This window comes from Triticum aestivum, chromosome 3B, assembly GCF_018294505.1.
Source record: "Triticum aestivum cultivar Chinese Spring chromosome 3B, IWGSC CS RefSeq v2.1, whole genome shotgun sequence".
Taxonomy (NCBI): domain Eukaryota; kingdom Viridiplantae; phylum Streptophyta; class Magnoliopsida; order Poales; family Poaceae; genus Triticum; species Triticum aestivum.
In genome coordinates, this window is record NC_057801.1 from 601,143,387 (window position 1) to 601,150,060 (window position 6,674).

Genomic DNA, 6,674 nt, shown 5'->3' on the forward strand with positions numbered 1-6,674 from the left:
TGGGAATTTGTTAATGTCCGGTTGTAGATAACTTGACACCAGATCCGAATTAAAACGCATCAACTATGTGTGTAGCCGTGATGGTCTCTTCTCGGCGGAGTCCGGGAAGTGAACACGGTTCCTGTGTTATGTTTGACGCAAGTAGGAGTTCAGGATCATCTCTTGATCATTGCTAGTTGACGACCGTTCCTTTGTTTCTCTTCTCGCTCTCATTTGCCTATGTCAGCCACCATATATGCTTAGCCGCTGCTGCAACCTCACCACTTTACCCCTTCCTTTCCCATTAAGCTTTGCTAGTCTTGATACCCATGGTAATGGGATTGCTGAGTCCTCGTGGCTCACAGATTACTACACCAACAGTTGCAGGTACAGATTATGCGATGATCATGATGCGAGAGCGATGTTGCTTGTTTTGGAGTTTCTTCTTCTGCTTCTTCGATCAGGGGATAGGTTCCAGGTCGGCAGCCTGGGCTAGCAGGGTGGATATTGTTTGAGTTTCTGTTTATGATTCATCCGTAGTCGGATGTTGTTCTTGTATGTTGTATTGTCGTATTCATGTGACATTGTATGTATCGGATGTATCCCCACTATTATGTAATGTTGATGTAATGATATCCACCTTGCAAAAGCGTCTTCAAGATGCGCTTCTATCCTTGGTGGGACCTTCGAGTTCCTTTAGGATAGGGTCGCATCTTGGGCGTGACAACTCTCCTCTCCGCCACCACCGACGACATCGCCCTGGCAAAGCCCGAGTGGCTCGGAGGCGGCGGCCTTCTTCTCGCGTGTCAGCTGCTCGAGATCGTGTTGGCAGTTCTGATCTTGATCTCCTCAACGGTGATGGCGAACAAAGACGGCTGGAGTGTGGCGGCGAGTTTGTAGCCACAACAGCAGGTGGTGGCGGCCATGTTGCAGCCGCTCAACCTCGGGTTCGGCTTCGGATCACGGCGGCGCTCCTGGTATTGATCTGCATCACGCGGGGCGGTAACCCTGGGCTTGGCGGTGGTGGTCATCTCCTTCGTTTGTGGTGGTCGTCCTGAGGCTCAGTGGTCAGATCTCGAGATCCGTCATCTAGTCCTGGCTGCGAGTCGGGGAGACATAGTTGCTGGTGAAAACCAAGACAACGGTGGGTGATGGCGGCATTATGCACCGTTACCTTGATCAAGGCATCATCGTGTAACTACCGTCGACCCACTTGAGCTGCTCCAGCGGAAACCCTAGGACCTGGTCTTCCAGATCGAACGATGACAGCACTACGGTGTCGTTTCTCTCCTGGGAGAATCATTTGTGGAGCAGCGCTGGAAGACAGAGGCACGAGGTGGAGCGGCTTCGTCTTGCGCGGAGCTTCGGTGGAGATGTCAAGTCATGCCTGACCGATAGGTGCTACGTTGTGTCATGCCTGTTCGGCAGGTGCTACGCACGGCAAATCTTCAAGAGACTTCAAGCCGTCTCGGCTGGTGGTACTTGGCGACATGGTGTTGCGGTGTACTAGTAGCGACCGTGACGTGCTCAGCAGTTTGTGTGCAAGGAGGTGGTGTTGTTGGGCATTGTGGTAGCGTCGACGGATGGCCGGACTAGCACGGATGATGCAGGTCTCTTTCCTGAAGAGGGTCAGCGGTTCGATGATGATGACGGCTTCTAAAACATGTGGATGTGGTATATGCTTTAGGTTTGCTGCACTGGCTGTAGGTTCCGATACGTTATGCGGATGGATCGGCGACAACACCAGTTTTCGATATGGGGAGTGAGAGAACTCCACATTATCGAGTTTGTAGGTGTCAGTGGTGGCTTCGGGTGCCTTGATTTATATTCTTGTCAGACTTTTGTTAGATAATTAATAAAGATGGTTGTATGCATCAATTGATGCAGGGGCCGGAGTTTTAACCTCCTTCTAAAAAAACATGTAGGTGCATATTAACCTGCCAAACGGTGACATGGTTGGTCATACTGGTGATATTGAAGCCACAATTTTTGCTTGCAAGGCTGCTGATGAAGCCGTCAAGGTGAGAACAAACAAGAAAAAACGTTTTGTCATGTCAATGTTTTGTTTTCATTATCTATATCCTGAAAGTTGAAATTGTGCATTTACTTGAAATTACACATGCTAGCACAGTTTCAGTGAAAAATTCTCTGAAATACTTGTGTTTTGGGACACACAGTTTCACCAAATGATGGTTCTACCTCATTTGCCTTTTCTTATTTGTATCATTGGTTCCCCTTCAAAACAGATGGTCCTGGATGCTGTGGACCAAGTTGGTGGTATCTATCTTGTCACAGCTGATCATGGAAATGCAGAGGATATGGTTAAGAGGAACAAAGTTGGGCAACCGATGCTCGACAAGAGCGGTGGCATCCAGATTCTTACATCGCATATGCTTCAGCCAGTAAGTGCAATGGCCTTTGATGCTCTTCCTATAAGACGAGTTTTAAGTGACGATATTTATGGCTTGGTTTTGACCTGCCTGCAAGCTTTGCAAGTCCTTGTTGCTATTGGAGGCCCTGGTCTCCACCCAGGAGTGAGATTCTGCTCCGACATCCACGCGCGTGGGCTCGTCAACGTTGCCGCCACCATCATGAGCTTCTAGGCTCCTGCTGATTATGGGATGACTCGCATCGAGGTTGCCGACAAGTAGAAACACTGCACCCTCAGAAGCCAAAAATGTGGGTGACCAATTTTGTTGCTATAGTTTTGGGGTGGATCAAGGCTGAAATGGAGGTCTATTACCGAAAAAGGCTTCTGCCCCGTTATATATATAAAGCAAAGTCCAACAACAATCTGATACAAATGCACGCCACCATCGCATACGCACACACCCAAGGCATCTCTACTCCTAATGTCTTAGTTGGTAGTCTCCATTCCCAATTAAATTTCGTCCTATCATTTTCGTCCGGCTTTTTTCGTTGGTTTTTTTTTCGTCAGGTTTTTTTTCGTCCGGTGCTCCCTGTTGGTTTTCCCCCTCAGCATCGCTCGAGCAAACTCCTCCCTCTTCCTCGGTCTCGCCTCTCCTATCGCTCGATGACGCTCGGTCCTCTCTAGGGTTCCTCGCCCGCCGCCGTCCCCCGCCTCCCTGCTCCGCTGTTGCCCCTCCCTCCGCCTGCCTCGCCCCTGCTCTAGGGTTTGCCGCCCGCCGCCCTGCTCCACTGTTGCCCGTCCCTCTGCCTGCCTCACCCCCCTCCCCTACACTAACCCCTGCCCGATCTGGATCTGGATGATGGAGCTCGCACTGGACCACGCTGGTCTACCTGCTGGCATGCTCCATGGAGGCCGTGGCAAGCAGCCGCGACTGGAGTGTGCCCGTCGAGGCGCCGTCGCAGATGTGGTGGCTGCACGTCGGAAACACTTTCCAGGAGGACAACAGCCGCGGCGGCCTGGACCTGCACCTGCACACGTCAGCCTGCTCCTACGACTGGTTCGATTTCCACAGAATGTTTGATAACGTCATCGGCATGGCACGAAACATACAGTAGTTGCACTTCGTTTGCACTTTTACTACTGCGGGTAACATGACAATCCAATGACTAACTGACATATCCATGCTCCGATGATGCAATTCTCACAGGCTACAACTGGAAGAAGAAGTTGGACCTTTCGTTCAAACTTATTGTCAAGTTTCAGCAGGTTTCAACTAAATTTGAGTCCAGTTCAAACTGCTTGTTCGGCCCTATGACAATTTTACTACCCAACATCTCTGAACAGTGAAACTAATTTCAGTGGTTTTATTTGTCCAATGCAGATGGCAATTGAACTCGACATGAGAGGAGTAGCATGCCGGAGATGCTCCGTGAAGAGACTGTCCGATCAGTGGAACAGACCTGCAGACTTCCTTGAGAAAAATTCAAGCTATACCAACAAGAGGAATAGCTTCGAAGGGGCACAAGTACGGCCATATTTTCTGTTTGACAGCGTGGTGAAGGTCGATGCCTTGAATGGATCAGCGATGCGGTGATCTTGCGAGGGGCACAAGTTCATTGGGGAGCCGATCTTCATCCCCACTAGCGGTGGGGAGGATCGTGGCTATGTTCTTCTTGTAGAGGTAAATAGTAAATACATATGTCTGCCAGTATATACAAAACTCTAAGAAACTGATTCTTGACGTCTGAATTTGCATCATTTGACGCCCTTGTCTCCTTTTGCAGTATACAGTCTCTGAGGATAAATGACCTGGTGGTGTTGGATGCAAGAAAGATAGGGAAAAGAGGTGCACTTGTGGAAAAACTTGAATTGCCAAAGCACCTCATCTTTCCGATGGGATTCCATGGGTTGTGGGCTGATGAATGAATGGTGTGTGCAGGAGCTGAAGTATCTTCTCAAGGAACTCCTTGATCTTGGCCTAGGTGTTCTCCAGGACCAATGGCATCATTCCAAGAGGAGCACCAAATCTCCTGTCGGGGGTTGGGTGCGACATATGCCAATGGATGGCTTATCATGGTGGGAGCGAGTAGAACGTCGCCGGTGTCTGGAAGCGGGATAAGGCATAGACACGAACGCCGGTGCACTTTACCCAGGTTCGGGGCTCTCCTAGGAGATAATACCCCTAGTCCTGCTCTGCGGGGTCTCCGCATGATCACTAAGGCACAAGTGGTACAATGGTGATTCTCGAGTTGTTTGCTAGAGGTAGGAGAAGGCAAGGCTAGCTCTCTCCTTTCTCTATGGGTTGGTCTAGTTCTAACTGTTGGGGAACGTTGCAGAAAATTAAAATTTTTCCTACGGTTTCACCAAGATCCATCTATGAGTTCATCTAAGCAACGAGTCGAGGGAGAGAGATTACATCTACATACCACTTGTAGATCGCGTGCGGAAGCGTTCAAGGGAAGGGTGATGATGGAGTCGTACTCGTCGTGATTCGAATCACCGATGACCAAGTGCCGAACGGACAGCACCTCCGCGTTCAACACACGTACGGGACGGGAGACTTCTCCTCCTTCTTAATCCAGCAAGGGGGAAGGAGAGGTTGATGATGATCCAGCAGCACGACGGCGTGGTGGTGGATGCAGCAGAACTCCGGCAGGGCTTCGCCAAGCTGCTGCGGGAGGAGGACGAGGTGTAGCAGGGGGAGGGAGGCGCCAATACACAGGGTGCGGCTGCCCTCCCCCTTGCCCTCCTTTATATAGGCCCCTAGGGGGGGCGCCGGCCCTGGGAGATCCAATCTCCCAAGGGGGGCGGCGGCTAGGGGGGTGGAGTGCCCCCCAAGGCAAGTGGGGCGCCCCCCCCCCCCACCCTAGGGTTTCAACCCTAGGCGCAGGGGGTGGGCCAAGGGGGGTGCACCAGCCCACTATGGGCTGGTTCCCCTCCCCACTTCAGCCCTTGGGGCCCTCCGGGATGGGTGGCCCCACCCGGTGGACCCCCGGGACCCTTCCGGTGGTCCCGGTACAATACCGGGTGACCCCGAAACTTTCCCGATGGCCGAAACAACACTTCCTATATATAATTCTTTACCTCCGGACCATTCCGGAACTCCTCGTGATGTCCGGGATCTCATCCGGGACTCCGAACAACATTCGGTATGCTGCATACTCATATTCATACAACCCTAGCGTCACTGAACCTTAAGTGTGTAGACCCTACGGGTTCGGGAGACACGTAGATATGACCGAGACGACTCTCGGGCAATAACCAACAACGGGATCTGGATACCCATGTTGGCTCCCACATGCTCCTCGATGATCTCATCGGATGAACCACGATGTCGAGGATTAAACAACCCCGTATTCAATTCCCTTTGTCAATCGGTAGGTTACTTGCCCGAGACTCGATCGTCGGTATCCCAATACCTCGTTCAGTCTCGTTACCGGCAAGTCACTTTACTCGTATCGTAATGCATGATCCCGTGACCAAACACTTGGTCACTTTGAGCTCATTATGATGATGCATTACCGAGTGGGCCCAAAGATACCTCTCCGTCATACGGAGTGACAAATCCCAGTCTCGATCCGTGTCAACCCAACAGACACTTTCAGAGATACCTGTAGTGCACATTTATAGTCACCCAGTTACGTTGTGACGTTTGATACACCCAAAGCACTCCTACGGTATCCGGGAGTTACACGATCTCATGGTCTAAGGAAAAGATACTTGACATTGGAAAAGCTCTAGCAAAACGAACTACACGATCTTGTGCTATGCTTAGGATTGGGTCTTGTCCATCACATCATTCTCCTAATGATGTGATCCCGTTATCAACGACATCCAATGTCCATAGCCAGGAAACCATGACTATCTGTTGATCAACGAGCTAGTCAACTAGAGGCTTACTAGGGACATGTTATGGTCTATGTATTCACACGTGTATTACGATTTCCGGATAATACAGTTATAGCATGAATATAGACAATTATCATGAACAAGGAAATATAATAATAATACTTTTATTATTGCCTCTAGGGCATATTTCCAACAGTCTCCCACTTGCACTAGAGTCAATAATCTAGTTACATTGTGATGAATCGAACACCCATAGAGTTCTGGTGTTGATCATGTTTTGCTTGCGAGAGAGGTTTAGTCAACGGATCTGCGACATTCAGATCCGTATGTACTTTGCAAATATCTATGTCTCCATCTTGAACATTTTCACGGATGGAGTTGAAACGACACTTGATGTGCCTGGTCTTCTTGTGAAACCTGGGCTCCTTGGCAAGTGCAATAGCTCCAGTGTTGTCACAGAAGAGTTTGATCGGCC

General features: G+C 50.2%; 1 long non-coding RNA gene across 1 annotated transcript; it reads left to right on the forward strand.

Moving 5' to 3' along the window:
- Positions 1 to 2,838: 2,838 nt before the first annotated feature.
- Positions 2,839 to 4,696, forward strand: LOC123065843 (uncharacterized). The gene is made up of 5 exons (XR_006431151.1): positions 2,839 to 3,407; positions 3,558 to 3,616; positions 3,732 to 4,031; positions 4,135 to 4,196; positions 4,290 to 4,696. It is a non-coding gene; the product is annotated as an uncharacterized lncRNA (long non-coding RNA).
- The last annotated feature ends 1,978 nt before the right edge of the window (positions 4,697 to 6,674 follow it).